The sequence below is a fragment of the Nicotiana attenuata genome, unplaced genomic scaffold (assembly GCF_001879085.1).
Source record: "Nicotiana attenuata strain UT unplaced genomic scaffold, NIATTr2, whole genome shotgun sequence".
NCBI classification, from domain to species: domain Eukaryota; kingdom Viridiplantae; phylum Streptophyta; class Magnoliopsida; order Solanales; family Solanaceae; genus Nicotiana; species Nicotiana attenuata.
In genome coordinates this window covers 468821-490571 of record NW_017670379.1, presented here as the reverse complement: position 1 = coordinate 490571, position 21751 = coordinate 468821, and positions in this window count along the sequence as shown.

Below are 21751 nucleotides of genomic sequence, written 5' to 3'. Positions count from 1 at the left end.
TGTATATAGAGTCTAAGAGCCCGTTTGGCCAAGCTGCCAAAATCTGCTTATTTTGAAAAGTACTTTTTTTTCAGAAGTACTTTTTCTAAAAGTACTTTTGAAAAAAAACGGATTGTGTTTGGCCAATTTATTTAAGAAGTACTTTTTGCAACATTTGGTAAATAATTTGTGTTTGGCCAATCATTTCAAAAAGTGCTTTTGAGTGTCAAACTACCAAAAAGGATAGTACCTGGGTCGTATAATTCTTTTAAATATAAAAATAAACTTAAATATTTATCATAAGAGACTTTTATTATTTTTTTATTTTATTTAATTAATATATAAAATATAAAGTAAGCAAACATATTAAAGATTTAAATCAATTTTGCACGTATAGTTATACTAAAGTATATGATATTATCCAGTACCATTACTTATTTTTATATGATGATTTGGATAATTAAAATAAGATCATTCAATATAAATTAGAAGTCTATCAACAAATTACTATATATTGATAATCCATCGTGAATTAATAAGTAACGTCACTCACACTTGATAATACTTCTCAACAATTTCATCTCTACTTCTATCACACAACGCTTTAATATTAGTAAAAGACTTGCTTCGCATTTCTAAAGGAATATCAGAAGGCTGATCTCCTTCATCAATCTCTGTAGTAATATCTTCATTAGCATAATAGTTGAATTCTTTATCGGTAAAAGAACGTTGTCAGATGAAATTATGTATAGCCAAGGTAGTTGCAACAAGATGATTTTGAGTCAAACTTGAAAGATGGCATTGAGCATAAAATTAAAATAATTTTAAATATACAAAAAAAATCGTAAAAGAAATAGTTAGTTATGTTTAAATTCTAACTCAAAAAGAGTAACTAATTGTTAGCAACACGTAGTGTATAATTTTCTATTTTTAGAAATTTAAATTCAAAAAGAAACTAATTATTACCTAACCTTACTAACTTTGTCTAAAATGCCAAGTGGCCTATTATGAGGCTGCCACTTGACTAAATATGGATGCATTTTCTTCTTCTTTTAATAATATACAGATAGATTATGCAATGCAATTGTAAATTTATTACCTATTTGTAGGTCATTTTCACAAATCAGATCTGATAACTATTTTAAAAATTTGGGAACTAATAGCATATAATAGAAGAAATTATAAATAATTATTTGTAGGAAGAGGATTGATAATCCAAAGAAGATGCAGATAATTTGCTTTTGTGTGAAAAGGAAGAAGATAATTTGGAAATTTACGAGACATTACACAAAGAAAAGATCAAAAACAAGAAAAACAGTAAAATTTTTGAAAAGTTACAATATAATTCATATATATGATATCTTTAATTTTAATAGGATGGTAAAAGCTAGAAACAACAATGAAAAGAAAAAACTTAAAATAGTAAGGGATAATTTGAAAAATATAAATTTATAGTGAGGATAATTTTGTCTTGAATAAATTAATTTTCTACTTCTGCTTCTGCTTCTTAGAAGAAGCTAGAATTTTCTGCTTATTCCCAAAAGCAGAAAAACTGCTTCTGCTGCTGGCAAAAAGTACTTTTCTGTATTGGCCAAACAACTCAAATTTTTTAAATTGGCCTCCGAGAAGCTTGGCCAAACAGGCTCTAAGTGTGCTTTTGTTAGAGCTTATGACTCAGTTTGACTAGTTTTGGGAGATACTTGATAGTTGTATCGTATGGGCCTTATTATGACAATTTAATAGTTTAGTTTTATATCTATGTTATTATTTCTGCTAATTCTAAATGTATATAAGGTTACCTAGTCTATAAGACTAGGTTCCATCTGGACATCCTAAGATAGGAAATTTGGATCATCACACCAGTTCTTCCCACGTGAGTCCCACAAATTATGAATCTTAAAATATGTACACCATAAAATTGTGAAGACATACAAGTAATTTGTTGCATGTATCAAATGATGATATTGCGTACACGTGAGTCCATTGGAACTTCGGACAAAAAGACCGTACAAAAATCCCGCTAAATGGGATATGGTTCCCCAATTTTCGTTGAATACGGAATTTAACAAACGACCGCCTTTGAAGGTATTTTTTTCTTCTTTTGTTGTGCCCTTTTTTTCTTTTATTTAGTTGTCTTTTTTATCTTTTTGGATAATGTTAGTAACTTCATCAAACTACGAAGTACATTAAAAATTCGAAACAAAGACCTTTAAAAGTTTGCGATGAATACTTTTAAAATTTGTGGTGAAAATCTATAACAGTTCGCGCAAAGATCTTTAAAAACTCGTGGTCATGATTTTTAAAAGTTCATAATGAAGACCTTTAGTACTCATGGTGAAAAGTTAAAAGTTCACGGTGGAGTCCTTGAAAAGTTGCCGAAGACCCATAAAAGTTCGCGCAAAGATCCTTAAAAGTTCGTAGTCACGATCATTAAGAGTTCACAGTGAAGATGACTTTCTTACAATAATTTCAGTGTAATGTATCTTGTTGTATTTCTTCATTGTATCATTCCATGTTTCAATTATTATACTGTACCATACCTGTTCAGTTTCTTTATCTATTCCGGTAGGTGTCTTGACCTAGCCTCGTCACTACTCTATCGAGGTTATGCTTGATACTTACTGGGTACTATTGTGGTATATACTCATACTATGTGTCGCGCCTCCTTTTTTCGCGAAATCGGGTTTTGACATTTATGAGACAACTCCTTTCCGTGAGGGTAGGGAATTGAATTTGAAAGAGTCGCCACCTAACGGATATAAAGTGTGTTAGGGCACCTAGAGCAATTGACTCAAATACGGTCTACATCACCAGAGATCGGGTAAGGGCTCGAACTTACCTTGAGGGAAAGGTTTTAGGCAACCCTCGAGGTCCACAACGGTGGGTCCCGGCCGAACTTAAATTAAGCGAATTAGTCTTAAAGGGGAAGGAAGACAATTTGGACAAATACAATATTCAGTTTATTTCAAATATGAGTATTGGGTGGTCCTAGGTTTTTTTAGCCTATAGGATCATTCCATGCAATGCTTTGCAACTCCCTCAAGTCGGGGTTTTACTCATTGCATTAGCGCAAGGGCTATCATCTCCTTTACTATCCAATTACTATCTTTAAGTTGTTACTTAAACGCATTAATTGATTCGAAACCGCACCCTACGCGTGCACTACCCGTCCCTTACCTATGGTCCTGGAGGTATTAGGACCTCTATTTGGGATGGTTCTAGACCAACCTATGTTACTTAAAAAATGTGAAATCTAGGCGACACACAAAAAGCAAATAGGACTTTCAGATAAAGAGCAAGTATAGGCTAAAATTAACCTCCACACATAAGCAACAAAGCACGCAATTAAACCAGCAAACTTGTTAATTAAGAAATCTTATAGGCAGGATATCTACGCGAGAGAACAGGGTATAAAGGCAGTTTTGTTAAGGCGAGCATTAAGACCTATTTGTTTGCGTACTGATTTTATTCAAGATGGATCTTGGCTTTCAGGCAGTAATCATTGTTTTAAACACAGAATCATTAACAAGTTCTATGGATCTATTGCCTAAGTGATTTACAAGAGCGCTTGAATTCATAATAGACTAACAAGATCCTATAGGCATGATTTCTACGAGTTTGTCAATGACAAACCTATAGGCATGATTTCTAAGTGTAGCATTGATTTTTTAACTCATAAAGACAGTTTTATTCCTTTTAGATCCTATAGGCATGCTTTCTAATTGTTGAATTGATTTAAACCCCTGTAGGCATGATTTCTAATTACTGACTTGATTTAAACTACTACAGGTAGGATTTCTAAGTTTCAGAACTAATTTCACCCTATGGGACCGATATCTATTAGTTTTAAATCCTATAGGCGTGATTTCTAGGTTTGAAACCGATTTTTCTTAATTCCTGTAGGCATGATATCTACTAATCGTGTTTAGATAGAAATTACCAGATCACCAGGAAGTATAATTAAAACAATCAAGGTCCTATAGGTATGGTCACTAATGCACATTGAGTTAAAAAATATGTGTAGATCCTACGAACATGATTTCTAATGCAGAATCCAATGTGAAGTCCTATAAGCAAGGTTTCTAGCATGCAAATGATCATGAAAAATCCTATAGGCAGGATCTCTAAACACAACACAGTATCCACATAATTCAATCACCATAGTTAAGTCCTATAGGCAGGATTTCTACCCAATTTTAACAAAAGATATAAGAATAGACCCCTCCATCTTTTACGAATTAACCCCAAATCTGTTATTACAGATGTTGTTACAGCCCAGAATGAATGAATTACATAATAGCAATGATTACACTATAGGGAGCCTCCATAGGCCCAATCTAAACCTGGGAACCAGGCCTTCAAGAACAACAGCTCTGAAGCATACCAGTGATCCAGTCACAGCACATTAAAACCAGGCTTCCAGTGTGTCAAAGTTCCCAAAGAGCTTCAGGGACCCCGGGCAATACTCACACCAGAACCATATATTGAGCACAGAGTTTATAAAAGATTTGAAAACCAGCCCCAATGTGTCAGTGTTCAAAAGAGTCTCAAGGACCCTAGGCACTGCTCACACTAGGGGTGGTGAGAACCTAAATGACTAAGAGTTGGAGTTTGGAAAACCAGTGCATAAAGGGTAAGGGGCAAGCTTTGAAATAGTTCAATTTTCAAAAGAGAGAAAGTTCAAAATACAGAGTTGCAGGCAGAACTGCTCAAGAAACAAAAAAGGTTCAGGTTTAGCATACAGTTCAAACATGGTGAAGTCTGATTAAGATAAGTGCTTATACTAGTATTTGAAATAGTCATGGCTTAGTCATAGAAGCAATTAGGCAGAAGCATTTGAATTGAACACACATGACATATGAATTAAGCACAAACATACTTGATTACATGCTCGTAGTTCAGAACAGGTATAAAGTTGACAAACAAATCAAACTTTAAACTAACTCATGAGAGGATTCCTGTTATTCTAAATACCTTAGTCTTAAGTTAACAGTATTATCAAATTACTAGATCATGCTAGGAACTGAAACATGTTGATCAAACAAAGAATAGAGAAGGAAATTGAAAAGGTTAGGGCATACCAGTTCAGAAGAAAGAAAGTAAAGATGCAGTAACAGTTAATTTCTAGAGTAATTTGGCCTTGGCTTTCAGCTAGCCAAATAATAGCCACTTAGTGCAAAAATCAGAACATGAGCGGGAGAGAGAGAGAGAGAGAGAGAGAGAGAGAGAGCTTAAGTTTTAGTAGTGAGAATAGGAGAGTTTCAGAGTATTCCTAAAGGGGAATAGGGAGAAGGGTTTAAATAATGTTCAATAAAGTGAACAAATAAGGGAAGTAATGAAACGTATATGAATAAGGAAGAAATCAATCACAGAATAAATAATTAAGGTTCAGTAAATTAACAGGGCATAACAGCATGTAATCAAGTGAGTAATAGAAATAAGAAAAATATCAATTTACAAACAATCTCATGGTAGATAAGGAAATTATTAGTCATATATGAGGAAGGAAAAAGTATCGAAAAACTAGTAAAGATTTTAACCTTAATTTTCAATAAACCAACAATCAGTAGTAAAATAAGGTACAGAATGTAGACAAGGGAATTCAAAAGGAAAACCAGAATCGAACAGACTTGGTTTGATTTTGAAGAATCAAAATTCCCAAATTTAGGGCAAGTAAGCAGCAGCAATATCAATGAGTTGTAATAAAATGTATAGAGACACATAAACGGCTGTATTAAAGAAAATTAATTAAGGAATTGAAAACCAAATTGGATCTAGAAAGATCTAAAACCTTAGTTTTGGGTAAAACACTCAAATCAGCTAGAGTAAAATAGAATAACACAGATTCGTACAAAATAAAAATATACAGGAGTTTATTAAAGAAAACACAGAGTCGTATCAGTTTCAATTCAAGTAAAAGAAAGGTTTGAAACCCTAGATTCAAGTAAATCACAGAATCGATAAAAAAGTCAATAGATCCATAAATAATAGGGCAAATATAGACGAAGAAATTGTTTAAAAGACAGAGCTTGAACCAGATTTGGTTCAAATTAGAGAGGACTTAAAACCCTAATTTGGGGTATGTAAGAATCAACGAAGAAATGAACATGTTCATTACTCACAAAGACTCGGAGATGAATGTAGACGGAATAGCCAGAGAAATCAGAGAGTTGAACAGATTTAGTTCGATTTTTGCAAGATTTGCTTGCCATATTAGGCAAGCAACTAAACAGGGTCATAGACAAGCAGCCAGTGGTGAGGAGAGACCAATAAGGTAAGGGAATCCATGGTTGATTCCATATCTGGTTGGAATCGAAGGAGGAAATAGGGTTCAAAATAATTAATAAATGATAAAAATATAATTCGTGCATGAAAATGATTTAAAATAATCACTTAATATAATAAAAGTATAAAAAGTCATTTTCTGCATAGATAATGCAATGCATATATATATGGGCTATTATTGCAAAATGTGCAATTCTACCCTTAAAAATGCAAATGTAATTATAAAAAATGTAATTAAAATATTTGAGCACTATATGGGGCCTAAATTATAAAATTTATATGATTAAATCATCTTAAAATAATATGAGGGATAGTTATTGGATATTTGTATAATAAAAAATGCAAAAATAAATTGATTTAAAGCGTTTAAAATTATAGAAAAAATTATAAAAAAACTTGTGCTGCTTGAAAATCTAATAATAATGTATGTGCACCATTTGAAGATATATATTCATATTTAAAATATATGAGGGAAAAATTAGGTATCAACAGCTGCCCCTTTTTACTCGGGAAGGATGGAAGAGTTATTGGGTAAAGAAAATGATGACCGATTTTGGCCGAATGGGGTGTTTTGAAAAATATAGGTCGCGCCCCGGTCCCTGAGTTGCCTACATATCCCTGATTTTACAGGAATCAGACCATGTGTAGTTTCGGACCCAATGCTGAACGAAACCGATGGAACTGTTATAGGAATGGTCGTATGTTTTGGAAGGGGTTCCTTTTGGGCAGGATAGTATCAGATGGGTGTATGCAGAGTTATGGATATGAATTTGAAGCATAACGGATGTATCATAGGGCGGGTATCTGAACGGCTGCAGAGTAAAGGCCAGCAATTGATGAGAATCAGTTACGTTTGAAATAATAGCAAGGCATAAATGTATGAGTGGAAACCGAAGTGAAGGTTGCTCCTGTTTGGAGAACGGTTACCTCCTGGATTTCTTGCAAAACTTAAAACACGATTCATGCAAGTGTATAGATTACTGCGGGAATTTAAATATGATGCAAATTCCCTTCGGACCATGAAGGTTGTCTTTGGACAGTGAAGATGACGTCCTTCGTCCATGATGTCCCGGGCCATGAGTCATGAGATAAGGGATTCGCAGGCCATGATATGATGTTTTCGGGCCATGAAAATGGTGCCTCTGAACCATGACACATTTGAATAATGATGTGCAGTGTTGAGAGATCCTCAGGCCATGACATGGTTTCTTCAGGCTATGAGGATGATGCCTTTAGACTATGACGCCTTTGGACAAGTTGGCTATACATAAGCCCATGAAGTGCAGAGACATGATACCAGAGGTGATAACAAGACAAATCTTGGTCTTTTTCAGGGGTAGATCTTAACCCCAAGAGAAGAATACAATGCGAAGTTTAGAATGGGGCACCCTTATGCAGCGAAAGTCAATGCTTAGTCTCATGAGAAGGCAATGCTTAGGCTGATGAAAATTTGGGAGGCAGGGCTTAGCCTCATGCAAGATTTGAGACAGGGCTTGGTCTCATGCAAAGAGAAGGCAATGCTTGGCCTTTATGCACATATGGAGGCAAGGCTTAGCCTCATGCAAGATTTGAGACAGGGCTCAGTCTCATGCAAAGAGAAGGTAATGCTTAGCCTTTATGCGAATATGGAAGCATGGCTTAGCCTCATGCAAGATTTGACACACGGCTTAGTATCATGCAATGAGAAGGCAATGCCTAGTATTTATGCAAATATGGAGGAATGGCTTAGCCTCATGCAAGATTTGAGATAGGGCTTAGTCTTATGCAAAGAGAAGGCGGTGCTTAGCCTTTATGCAAATATGGAGGCAGGGCTTAGCCTCATGCAAGATTTGAGACAGGGCTTAGTCTCATGCAAATAGAAGGTGATTCTTAGCCTTTATGGAAATATGGAGGCAGGGCTTAACCTCATGCAAGATTTGAGACATGGCTTAGTATCATGCAAAGAGAAGGCAATGCTTAGCCTTATGCAAATATGGAGGAAGGGCTTAGCCTCATGCAAGATTTGAGACAGGGCTTAGTCTCATGCAAAGAGAAGGCAGTGCTTAGCCTTATGCAAATAGGGAGGCATGGCTTATCCTCGTGCAAGATTCGAGATAGGGATTAGTCTCATGCAAAGAGAAGGTAATGCTTAGCCTTATGCAAATATAGACGCAGGGCTTAGCCTAATGTAAGATTTGAGACAGGGCTTAGTCTCATGTAAAGAGAAGGCAATGCTTAGCCTTATGCAGTGGACAAATAGCAAATAGGAGTAGAATATTTCTTAGCTGGAGATATATTTGCGCTTGGCGGTTTGGTTGTTATGAAGGTGATGATTTAAGGTGCACGTACTTGTGGTTATTCCTTGTCCCAGCATTTAAAGAAAATTGTGAGTTTTGCGGGGAGGTTGGTTCGTGCCCTTGTTTGTTCGAGTTACCTGGGTAACACCTGGCTATCACAGAAATAAAGTTTTTGAAAATGCACTTATTGATGAAATAAAATCATTTTATAAAACATAGTGGTGTATAATATCAAGTACATTAGATGAACTAATGACTTCGATACTTTTAGAGACATTGCGGCTTTCTTTGCATTAGAATTTTGAGCGTCCTCCTCAAAATTCTGCCCCAGTTACCGATTTTGATTGTCTTGCATATGATGGCGTCGGCTGGATTTGTTTCGAAATTCTAAGGGTCCTCCTCAAAATTCTGCCCCAGTTTCTAGTTCTAGGGGAAATGATGATTTTATTAAGATGTACCCGTACCCACAGGGCTGCCTACGTATCCCCTCTTAAAAGGGAATCAAGTCAAGCGTAGTTCAGTTACATCCGATGAAGAAATGTGAACAATCTAAACATAGTATCTCTTTACTGCATCTGAATTGATAGGTTTTGGCCATACTTCTCAATCCATCTCTGCCAGTATGAGTGCTCCTCCTGTTAGCACCCTGTGAACCATGTAAGGACCTTGCCAGTTGGGTGAAAACTTTCCTTTAGCTTCATCTTGGTGTGGGAAGATTTGCTTCAACACCAGCTGCCCCCGTGTGAATTGTCTTTGTTTGACCCTTTTGTTGAAAGCTCTGGACATTCTATTCTGATAAAGCTGACTGTGACATACTGCATTCATTCTTTTTCCATCTATGAGGGCTAGCTGCTCATAGCGGCTCCTTATCCATTCTACATCACTAAGTTTGGCTTCTTGTATGATCTTTAAAGAAGGAATTTCTACCTCGGCGGGAATGACATCTTCGGTACGATAAACCAACAAATAGGCCAATTGATGTGCGGATTGTGGTACAGTACCCCAATAGGGAAAAGGGTAACTTCTCGTGCCATTGTTTGTGATTTTCTACCATTTTCCTTAGTATCTTCTTGATGTTATTGTTGGCAGCTTCCATGGCTCCGTTCATTTGAGGCCTGTATGATGTGGAGTTTTTGTGCTTGATTTTGAAGGTTTCACACATGGCGTTCATTAAATCACTGTTGAGATTGGCTACATTATCAGTGATGATGTACTCGGGAACCCCAAATCGACTAACGATATGATCCCTGACAAAATCTGCGATGACTTTCTTGGTTACATCTTTGTAAGATGCAGCCTCTACCCATTTTGTAAAGTAATCGCTGGCCACTAAGATGAACCTCTGCCCGTTTAAAGTAGTGGGCTCGATCAGGCTGATGACATCCATTCCCTAGGCAGCAAAAGGCCAAGGTGCACTATTTATGTTGAGTTCATTTGGTGGTACCTTTATCATGTCTGCATGTATCTGGCATTGGTGGCATTTCTGCACGTACCGGATACAATCTGTTTCCATGGTCATCCAAAAATATCCAGCTCTGAGTATCTCTTTCGCTAGAACAAAATAGTTCATGTGTGCTCTGCAGGTTCTGGCATGTATCTCCTCGAGCAATCTGGAAGCCTCTTTTGCGTCAACACACATTAACAATCCTAGATAAGGAGTCTTCTGTACAGGGTTCCTCCGCTTTGGAATAAGTGATTGGACAACCTCCGCATTGTGCGCTTCTAAGTATGGTTCGCCAGTTCTGGGTATTCTCCTTTTGCCAAATATTCATTGACGTCGTGGAACCAAGAGTTTCCATCCGTTTCTTCTTCAACATAAGAACAGTAAGCCGGCTGGTTATGGATCTTCACCGGGATGGGATCGATGAAATTTTTGTCTGTTTGTTGTATCATTGATTACAAGGTGGCCAATGCGTCTGCGAACTCGTTCTGGACTCTTGGAACATGTTTGAATTCTATCTTTGTTAACCTCTTCATCAATTCTTGCACATGATACAAGTATGGTAGTATCTTTGTATTTTTCGTAGCCCATTCTCCTTGAACCTGATGTACCAGAAGATCCAAATCACCAATCACCAGCAACTCTTGTATATTCATATCGATGGCCAAATTGAGCCCCATGATGCAAGCCTCATATTCTGCCATATTATTAGTGCACGGAAACCTAAGCTTTGCAGATACCGAATAATGTTGACCTGTCTCTAATACCAAAATCGCTCCAATACCCACTCCTTTGAAGTTGGCAACTCCGTCGAAGAACATTCTCCAACCATCATAGGCTTCAACAATGTCCTCTCTTACGAATGACACTTCTTCGTCAGGAAAATACGTTTTTAGTGGTTCGTATTCTCCTCCCACAAGATTTTCAGCAAGATGGTCTACAAATGCTTGTCCTTTGACTGCCTTTTGAGTTTCATAGACGATATTGAATCACTTAACAATATTTGCCATTTAGCTAACTTCCCGTTAGGCATGGGCTTCTGAAAGATGTACATCAGAGGATCCATTCTTGATATGAGGTATGTGGTATAGGCATAGAAGTATGACCTCTATTTCTGAGCTGTCCATGTTAAAGCACAACAAGTGCGTTCTAGCAGAGAATACTGTGCTTCGTAAGGTGTGAACTTCTTACTCAAGTAATATATGGCTTGCTCCTTTCTTCCTTTCTCGTCATGTTGTCCCAAAACACAGCCGAAAACCCCATCTAGTACGAATAACTAGAGTAGCAACGGTCTTCCGGGTTCTGGCAGGACTAGGACTGGTGGCGTGTACATGTACTCCTTAATTTTGTCAAAAGCCTTTTGAGAATCTCGAGTCCAACTGGTTTTAGCATCCTTCCACAACATTTTGAAGATGGGTTCACATATCACTGTGGAATGTGCTATGAAGCGGCTAATGTAGTTGAAGCGCCCCAGGAAGCACATCACGCCCTTTTTGGTCTTCGGTTGTTGTAATTCTTGGATAGCTTTCACTTTTGACGGGTCCAACTCAATTCCTTAACGGCTAATGATGAATCCCAACAGTTTTCCTGCAGGAACCCCGAATGCATATTTTGCGGGGTTCAGTTTTAAATTGTACCTCCGTAGCTTGTCAAAGAACTTCCTCAAGTCTGCTATGTGATTTGTGGCCCTCTTGGATTTGATGAAGACATCGTCAACATACACTTCTATTTCCTTGTGTATCATATCATGGAAGATGGTTATCATGGCTCTCATGTAGGTGGCCCCAGCATTCTTTAGACTGAATGGCATCATTTTGTATTTGTACACTCCCCACGGTGTAATGAAGGCTATTTTTCTCTACGTCTTCTTCGTCCATCCAAATCTGATGATAACCTGGGAAGCAATATACAAAGGGTTAGAGTTCGTGCTTAGCGCAATTGTCGATCAGAATATGTATATTTGGCAGTGGGAAATCGTCCTTGGGACTTGCTCTGTTTAAATATCGATAGTCAACACATACCCTTACTTTCCTGTCTTTCTTCGGAACCGGTACGATGTTGGCTAGCCAGGTTGGGTACTCAACTACACTGAGGACTTTGGCTTTGATATGCTTGGTGACTTCTTCCTTGATTTTCAGGCTCATGTCTGGTTCTAATTTTCTGAGTTTCTGCTTTACCGGCGGACGCATTGGGTTGGTAGGCAACTTATGAGCCACTATGGATGTGCTCAGGCCAGTCATGTCATCATACGACCACACAAAGATATCCTCATATTCTTTCAGGAAACAAGTGTATTCTTTCTTTTTATACGGTGATAGGTGAATGCTTATGCGAGTTTCTTTGACGGTTTCGGAATCTCCCAAATTGATTGCCTCGGTTTTGTCCATGTTGGACTTAGGTTTGTTCTCAAAATTCTCAACTTCTCTGATAACTTTCTTAGGTATTCCATCCTCTTCTTCTGAGTCACTATCCTTGTATTGCGTTGTCTCATTACATGTCACAGTCATCGGGTTCATCAGGAAAAGTAATAATAATGCTGTAGAGGAAAAATGTAAAAGATAATAATGAATACAAAATAACGGTGCATTAATTAAATTCTGAAAACATCCAAAACAATTACGTCTCGATGACTCAAGCAATTATTTCGAAACAAAATGCGTCTTTAAAACAAAATACTGGAAATATCTTAAATGCCTAAAATGGTTATTAAAACAGGTCAGGATGCTTGCTAAGCTACCCAGGAACTCGACGGGCCCGGGATGGTGCGGCAGTCAAATTCTTGAGAATAGCTCCCTTTTCCACGGTCTGAATGGTGAGGCCTTATTCCTCCTCCTCCTCAACTATCACATTGCAATCCATGTCCTTGTCTTCTAGGAATATGCTCCTTTGCCCAGCCAAAATTTCCTTCTCTGCAGATTCCCACATTGTGTCGGCTAGGTGAAATGCCTGACTCATATGCGGTACCGGCTACTCGAGAGGGTAATAGGGACCACGCCATGGAGGCGACCAATCATCATATTCTTGCCATGTATACTGATATCCGAGCCCGAAAGTCATGCCATGACATTTTATCTATATTGGTTTGGTAATGCCCTAGAGCTTCTTCCCAAGCCCTTTTTCGGGTTCATTCCCTAACCATGCCTATATGCTCTCTATTTTGCTGCTACACCACTTATCTTTCTCAATTGCGTTGACACGCTCAATGCGGTGATAAGTTTCTCCACCCAGCTTTCTTCTATTCTCGATAACCGAGACAGTTTGACTGGTGTAAATGGGGTTACTTCCATCTCTGTGAATGATTAGCTCCTGATGGTTCCATTCAAACATCACGGCCTGGTGTAGCGTGGATGCCACAGCCCTAACGGCATGTATACAAGGTCATCCCAGTAGAAGATTGTATATAGCAGATATGTCTAATACTTGGAACTCAACATCGAACCAAGTCAGGCCCATCTGCAGACGAAGGTTAATTTCCCCAATTGTGGCCCTTTAAGACCAATCCAATGCCTTAACATTCATACTTCCTGCTCGTATCTCATGGAAATCTTTACCCAGCCTTTTTAGAGTAGTCAATGGACAGATTATGAGGCTTGAACCCCCATTTATTAAGACTCTGGCGATGAATTTGTCCTGAAACTGTACTGTGATGTGTAGCGCCCTATTGTGACTTAATCCTTCAGGTGGTAGCTCATCCTCGTGAAAGGTGATATTGTGCCTCTCCAGTACCTGCCCTACCATGTTTGCCATCTCTCCACTGGTGATGTTGTTAGGCGCATAATCTTCATTCAACACCTTCATCCGAGCATTCCTATGCGCCTCAGAATTTTGTAGCAGCGACAGGATGGATATCTGGGTGGGAGTCTTATTCAGATTATCAACAATAGAGTATTATCTTTCCTGTACTTTCCTCCAGAGATCATCCGAGCCAGTTTCAATAACGCGTTGCTTGGTAGCAGCTTCCTTGCTTGTTCCTCCCAAATTTTTGGGTGTATTGATCCTTCCAATTATGGTCATCCCCTATGCAGCACCAGATTGTTCCATCTTTGCTTTTCCCTTTCTCCTAGCTTCAGCAACGTAGTCCCAAGGTATGGTGTTCGACTTGAAAGGAGGTGTGGGTGCTATCGTCACAGTGAAGGGTATGGGTAATTCTACTTCGAATGGAGCCGGTGTAGTTGCAGGTGCTGTTACTTCAACTTCAAATGGGACTGATCCGGCTACTTCAACTGGTGGCTGTGTGTGTACCACAATAGGTGTGAGCGTGACTGCAGGTTTAGGGTCATCACCTTCCCGAATAAGCCCAATCGACCCCTCAAGATCCCATTCTTTATCAATTTCTATCATATTTACTCCTTGACCTCTATGATATGGGAGGGGATTGTTGCGGACATTTGGTGAGGCTTTCTTTGCTTGTATTACTTTGGTATCAATCATGGTTTGAATCTTGTCTTTCAGAGTGAAACATTCATCAATAGTATGCCCTTTCATGTCAGAATGGTATGCACATGTTTTGTTTGGGTTGACTTACTAGGAAGAGTTTTCCATGGCAACAGCAGGAATAGGGGTAACATATCCTGCAGCCTTCAATCATTCATATAGTTGGTCAATGGGTTCAGCAGTACGGGTATATTGTCTAGGCGGTCTGCGATTAAAATTGGGTTTGGGTTTTTGATAGTTTTGACGGGTTGGAGGTGAATGGTAATAGGTTGGCTGGGTATTATAAGTGTGATAAGAGGTAGCGGGTTGAGAATATCTAGGAGGTGAAGGTTGATATGTGGGTTGAGGTTTTTGGTATGTGAGTGGAGATTTTAGGCCTTGGGCCACCATCACTGCCCTACTTCTTTCTTCTTCGATATACCCCCTAACTGTAACGCTTTGTTCGTAGACTGCAATGCCTCAAAATTGGTCACCATCCCACTCTTGATCCCTTCTTCAATCCTTTCTCCGAGTTTGATAATGTCGGAGAACTTGTGATTTTCGATGACCATTAACCTTTCACAGTATTGGGGATCCTGGGCCCTGACGAAGAATTTGTTCATATGCTCTTCCTCTAGTGCCGGCGTGACTTTTGCAGCTTCTGACCTCCATCAAGTAGAATACTCACGAAAAGTCTCGGTTGGTTTCTTCTATAGGTTCTGTATGTAGAAGACATCCGGTGCATTCTCTGTGTTAAACCTGAATCGATCCATGAAGTTTGATGCCATGTTTACCTAATTAACCCACTTCTTGGGATTCTGACTGATATACCAAGATAGGGCATCTCCAGTAAGACTTCTCATGAACAACTTCATGCGAATCCTTTCATCTTTCCCAACTCCCACGAGCTTATCATAGTATGTTCTCAAATGTACCTTCGGGTCACCTGTTCTGTCAAACATCTCGAACATAGGAGGTTTGTAACCCTCCGGCAGTTCCACGTCTGGCTGAATGCAAATATCCTCATAATTCAGACCTTCAATTCCTTTACCTCGTTCAACACCCTGGACTCGGCTTGTGAGCTTCTTGAGCTCTTCGGCCATGTTCTTAATGAGCAGGTCCTTCTCGGCAAAATCTGGAGTGTATGGGCTTTGCTGAGTAGAGTGAGGTAAGGTTTCCACGTATATTGGATTATTTTGGTGGGTGCCGAGGGTTGGAGTGTAGTGGTGATCATTAGTTGAGTTTTGTGGATCAGGGATAGGTTGTGGGGTATTCTGAAGAGTATGGTAAGTGGTTTGTTGGTATTGAGTAGGAGGATGTTGGTGCTGAGGAGGAGCGGGTATTGGTGGAGGATTAGGATTTTGGGGAGGAGTTGCGTATTGATGAGGTGCGGGAGGATTTTATGAACGTTGGTTTGGTGTGTTTTGAGGAGGTGCTGGGTTTTGAGCATTTTGTTGGTTAATGTCTGGGACGTTTAGGGTGAGGGAGAGGTTTCCCAAGTTGCGGACCTGCTCAAGTTCTCCTTGCAACTCCGATATTTTCCGTTCCAATTGTAGGACCAAATCATTCTGGGCCGGAGTACTCCGACCGTCTAAAGTTTCAACATTCTCAGCATTTTCTTTTCGAGTACCATTCATATCATCCATCTTAGAGTTTCCCGTGCTTTTTGATTTACTTGGAGGAGGAGGAGGTGGAGGGCCTCTAAATCTGGTGTGATATGCTGATGATGCCAGTATGTGCGAACCAACCTTAGGGGATGGGAATAATCAAAATAAAGAAAAACAAAAGGTAGACAAGTCAGTAAGGATTCTGAAAAGAATTTGCAGTATTTAAACACGTATTGCGGGAAGTGTAAATTCCGTCCTAATTTGGGGTAACCTCGTTGTGCCCGAGGTAGGCCTAGCGACAAGTAGATTTGGAGAGATTTAATGCTAATAAATGCCTCATTTCATTATTGTAATAAATAAACCGAACCTAAAAATGATGATAAATAAATGAGTTAATAATGGCATATGCCTTGTTACATTCAAATTCCAAAATGACTCAAAACAGATAAACCTAATCTACTTGGTCCCGGAGGGACCTTCCCCATATTTGGCCTTCTTGGCTCCATCAATCAGATTCCCTAGGTCGTGCATGTCCAGCAGCAGGTATGTCCTTGCTAGATGTCCTCCTTCGTTGCCCTCTGCATTCTGACAAGCTACGACCCTTTTCCTCATCTTCCCTTCCAGTTCCATTAGACCCTGCTCCAAATACTCCAGCCTTTGTGTCGATTTCGTAGCCATTTCCTTTCACTCGTAATTGATTCCATGTCGAACTTGTGTTGTTCCAGATGCTTGGCTTCGGTTTCAAGGACCCTCTTGCGTAGCCTCTCATACTTCACTTGTGCTTCAACAACTTCATCTATGACCCTGTTTCCTTGACCAACCCTTGGCTCGAATATTCCTACTATGTTATCTTCTAACCATGATGGGTAGAAGTACACATGACCGGCGTGATATCGATCTGGATCGATGGTGTCCTTTTCCACGATAATCTTCAAGTGCCACATGTGCTGGGCCTCACATTTGTATGGAATGGCGTCACCCTAAAAATTGGCTCTGTAGTGACTCATTTTGGAGACTCGTGGTATGACTTGTTTTCTACCAGCTTGTCTCATAACCCTGATAGGAACATAGGGGTGTATTCCCCTTAACCCAATCAACACCAAATGCGGAACATCCCTGGATCTGATGATGAATTCATTGGTAGGGAACCACTCGAACATCCAATGAACCTGGTCCTCGGTCAAATTGTTGAAAAACTATGCCCATTCTGTAGCATTTTCTGGCTGTGCAAATTTGTCTGGGATAAAGGTCATTCTTTTAGGATGGTGGAAAGTGATGTGATCGTTCCATGGTCTCCGTGGGAACTCTTGGCGGTATTGACCCCTTTGAAGATATTCTAACAACCAAATCTGTAGTAGCAAGGTACAACCCTCAAAGTGTTTGAACCCCTTCTTGCAACAATCCAGAGCCCGATATATGTCTGCTACAACCATCGGGACAATAGTGTAGGTTTGTCCCTCAATTTCCTCCATTAAAGCTTTGGTTACCATGGCCAACCCGGTGTGAATTCTGTCCCCTTAGCTTGGGAAAACTATCATACCCAGAAAGGAGACGATGATTACAAAAACCCGGTGATGAGTCCAACCTAGGGAAGTGATGGAGAATTCTCATGAAAGATACGGTAAGATTTGATGTGTCCGTATCGTTCATAGAGGAAGTTAAAGGGTATGTAAGACTTCTTCAAGCACTCCAAGTCCTCATTCTTTCTCAGGCCCATCATTTTCAGAAACCCCCTAGTATTGCGGTTTTCTGGTACTAGTAAACCGGGACTATCCCATGGTAATCCAGCGAATCCTCCCAGTTCCTCCAAGAGAGGAGTCATTTCTATGTCACCAAAACGGAATACGGCTCTTTCTCCGTCCCAGAACATGGTAGCAACTTCAATCAGCATGTTGTTTGGTTAGATGTCCAATAAGGAGGGTAAATTTCCAAGAACCCTTTTCACGTGATTTGTGTCGCTTGGCGAAAGATTTTCTCACCAGTCTAACAATAGTGGGGGTATACTTCGGACCATGCCGAACCTCGGGACTTCGTGCCTCATTTTCTGCAAAATAAACAGAGTTAGACCCCTGCCCCTCCGGATTCGACTACTTACACATTAACGATTAGCATGTCGGCATTTATCTCTCCAAATAATGCACATATCGTGATTGCGTCCATTGGGATTATGGAAATTCCGGTGGACTTTGAACAAGGCTTTCTTAGAGGGTTACTATGTGGACAGCATATTAACCCTAGCTTGGTTTGACCATGATGCATGTACGGTTATTTATCAGAGCAAGGTTTCTATAGAAGTCTAGACTGGTACCCTCAAGCGGACAACTTGAGGGGGAAAGGCACGAAACCATCAACTGTACCGATGGTCGACTAGTTTTACCGCAAATAAGCCTACACTCATCAAGTGTCACTGTGGTATTGTAGGCATGAGTGGAATATGATGTTGAGCATGGAGTTATGCAAAAAGAAAATAACACGTTGTCAATTATTTGCATGATGAATAATGATAAAATGCGGTATTTAATAATTGTAAATACATTTCAGAAAAGGAAAACAAGGAGACAAGTCAGTTCCCATAGTAAAAGTGATAAAGTAGGGGAAGGAAATTGTAAATAAATTCACGTAGAATGGGCAGGGGTGCTCAAGTATTAACGAAATAATAAAGACATGCTTAAAGCCTAATTCACAAATAAGTTGGTTATGGTAAGAGCCTAAAGATATCCCCAGTAGAGTCGCCATGCTGTCGCGCCCCCTATTTCTCGCAAAATCGGGTATCGACATTTCTGGGACAACTCCTTTAAGTGAGGGTAGGGAATTGGATTTGAAAGAGTCTCCACCTAACGGATTAAGGTTCATTAGGGCACCTAGAGCAATTAACTCATATAGCCAGTCTACATCACCAGAGATCGGGTAAGGGCTCAAAATTACCTTGAGGGGAGGTGTTAGGCACCCCTCGAGGTCCACAACGGTGGGTCCCGGCCGAACTTAAATTAAGCGAATTAGTCTTAAAAGGGAAGGAAGACAATTTGGATAAATACAATATTCAGTTTATTTCAAATAAGAGTATAGGGGTGGTCCTAAGTTTTTTAGCCTATAGGATCATTCCATGCAATGCTTTGCAACTCCCTCAAGTCGGGGTTTTATTCATAGCATTAGCGCATGGGCTATCATTTCCTTTACTACCCAATTACTATCTTCAAGTTGTTACTTAAGCGCACTAATTGATTCTAAACCGTACCCTATGCGTGCACTACCCGTCCCTTACCTATAGACTTGGAGGCATTAGGACCTCTATTTGGGATGGTTCTAGACCACTCTATGTTTCTTAAAGATGTGAAATCTAGGCGACACACAAAAATCAAATAGGACTTTCAAGTGAAGAGCAAGTATAGGCTCATATTAACCTTCACACATAAGCAACAAAAGCACGCATTTGACCATCAAACTTATTAATTTAAGATCCTATAGGCAGGATATCTATGTGAGAAAACAAGTTTCAGAAACAGATTTGTTAAGGCGAGCATTAAGACCTATTTTTTTGCCTACTGATTATATTCGGCATGGATCTGGGCATCTCAGGCAGAAATGCGTAACAGTTTTAAACCCAGAATCATTAACAAGTTCCACGGATCTGTTGCCTAAGTGTTTTACAGGAGCGCTTAAATTCCGAATAGACTAACAGGATCCTATTGGCATGATTTCTATGAGTTTGTCAATGACAAACCTATAGGCATGATTTCTAACCGTAGCACTGATTTTAACTCAAAAGACAGTTTTACTTCTTTTAGATCCTATAGGCATGCTTTCTAATTGCTGATTTGATTTAAACCTGTAACACCCCGTAAATTTGAATCAGTTGTGGATGAACTAAATGAGTATTAATGTGATGGTTATCAATTGGTTATGATAATAAGCGTACGAGGCATATCATAAGTGATTTGGGGTCCAAGGAAAGACCTAAGTCTAAGCCAAGTTGGAAAATTACATGATAGACTAAAATTCTAAATGAGCACGCATAAGACTATACTTTGGACGAGCATATCTACATTTATATAAGGTATTATTGTGATTCACAACCTATCAAATGAAAGATCTTTGAGTTTAGTTTCTAACGCTTCAAACCGTTCGTCATTTGGAACTTCCTACAAGAAGTTATGACCAAAATTACTAAAAGACATACCACCCAGTTATTTTGGCGGACAGCGAAGCGAGCTCGCTTCGCCAAAGTAGACGCGGATTTTTGTCTTCCCTTGAATGCAATGGACAGAGAAGCGAGGACACTTCGTTAGAGTAGACGCGCCCCAGTCCCAGCTCTTTTAAGCCAATTTTAGGGTTCATTTTTCCCTATTTCTTTTGGACGAATTTTGGGGTCTTCTCCCACCCTCTCAAGACCTCCAACCCTTCCCATCTTCAAGGTAAGCAATCTCCATTAACTTGGTGTGAAATTCCATCATTCTTACACTAGTATTGATGAAATCTACTCATAAAACACATAGATCTTCACGAAATTCTTTCAAGAACTCAAAGGAGGGTTTTGCAAGATTTCTTCCAAAAGGTAATCCTACACCCTTAGACTTACATGTATGAATTTATTATGGGTATATGAGTGTGAATTAAGTATTGGGACTCTTGGTGTGGTGATTAGGAGCCCGTTTTGGATTTGCTTAAAAAAAGTAGCTTTTATGTAAAGTGCTTAAAAGCACTTTTTAAGTGCTGGAGCTGGTTTTATAAATAAGCAGTTACGTGTTTGGATAGAAGTGTTGGAGCTGAAAAAAAGCTATTGAAGTGTTTGGTAAACAAGTGTTAGTAAGCATTTTTTCTATTATAATTACTTAAATATCCTTAAAACTGTTAAACTTATAAAGAAGCTTATTACTATAATATTTTATTTTAAATAATATAAATACATAATAATTAATATTTTAATTCACTTTTAATTTAAAAAAACTAAAAGTAGTATGAAGAAAGCAAACGAAAACTAACCCAATTTCGGTATTAAGAAATCAAACGAAAACAATAATTAATATTTCAAAGAAAACTAGTAAAAAAACAAAAAATAGAAAGCAAACAAACGTTACCATCTGGAGAGATATGGAAAGAAAAAGAGTAAAATGAAGAAAGTAGATGCTGCAATTTTGGGAGGAAGAAGACAGCAGCAATTTCAAGTTTGGTACTGAGGGGTAATTTTGAGATTAAAAAAATTATAAGGGATAAGAATGTAATATCCTTGGTCGAAGCAATATGGCTTTTAAGCCAATTTAAAAAAAGTTGGGTTTACCCAACTTGTTGGTTTTGGCTTTTTTTAAGCAGATTTTAGCTTTTTTTAAGCCATTTTTCTAGTTGCCAAACACTTCAAAAGTTAAAAAGGGCTTAAAAGCTGGTTTGACCAGCTTTTAAGCCCATCCAAACAGGCTCTAGAAGCCATATGTTCCTAATATAAATACACAACTATTATAGAGATTGAAAGATATTTATTTAATGGAACTTTATTGGTTAAGGGTGTTGTTTACCTTATGGGTGACAAAGAATAATATTGATTATAATCATTTGAGACTTTAGAATTTATCCAAGAGCAAGAGAATCGGTTATTGGGTGTAGAAACACCATCAATAGGGATTATGAAGCTTTATACTCACCAAGTGTTTGATAAAATGCCTAAGTGACAAAAACATGGATATTGTTGCTAGTTTGGAATCCCTTTGAATTGTATTGATATAGATTAAAGTTGAAAGGGTTGGCGAATGTTGTATTAT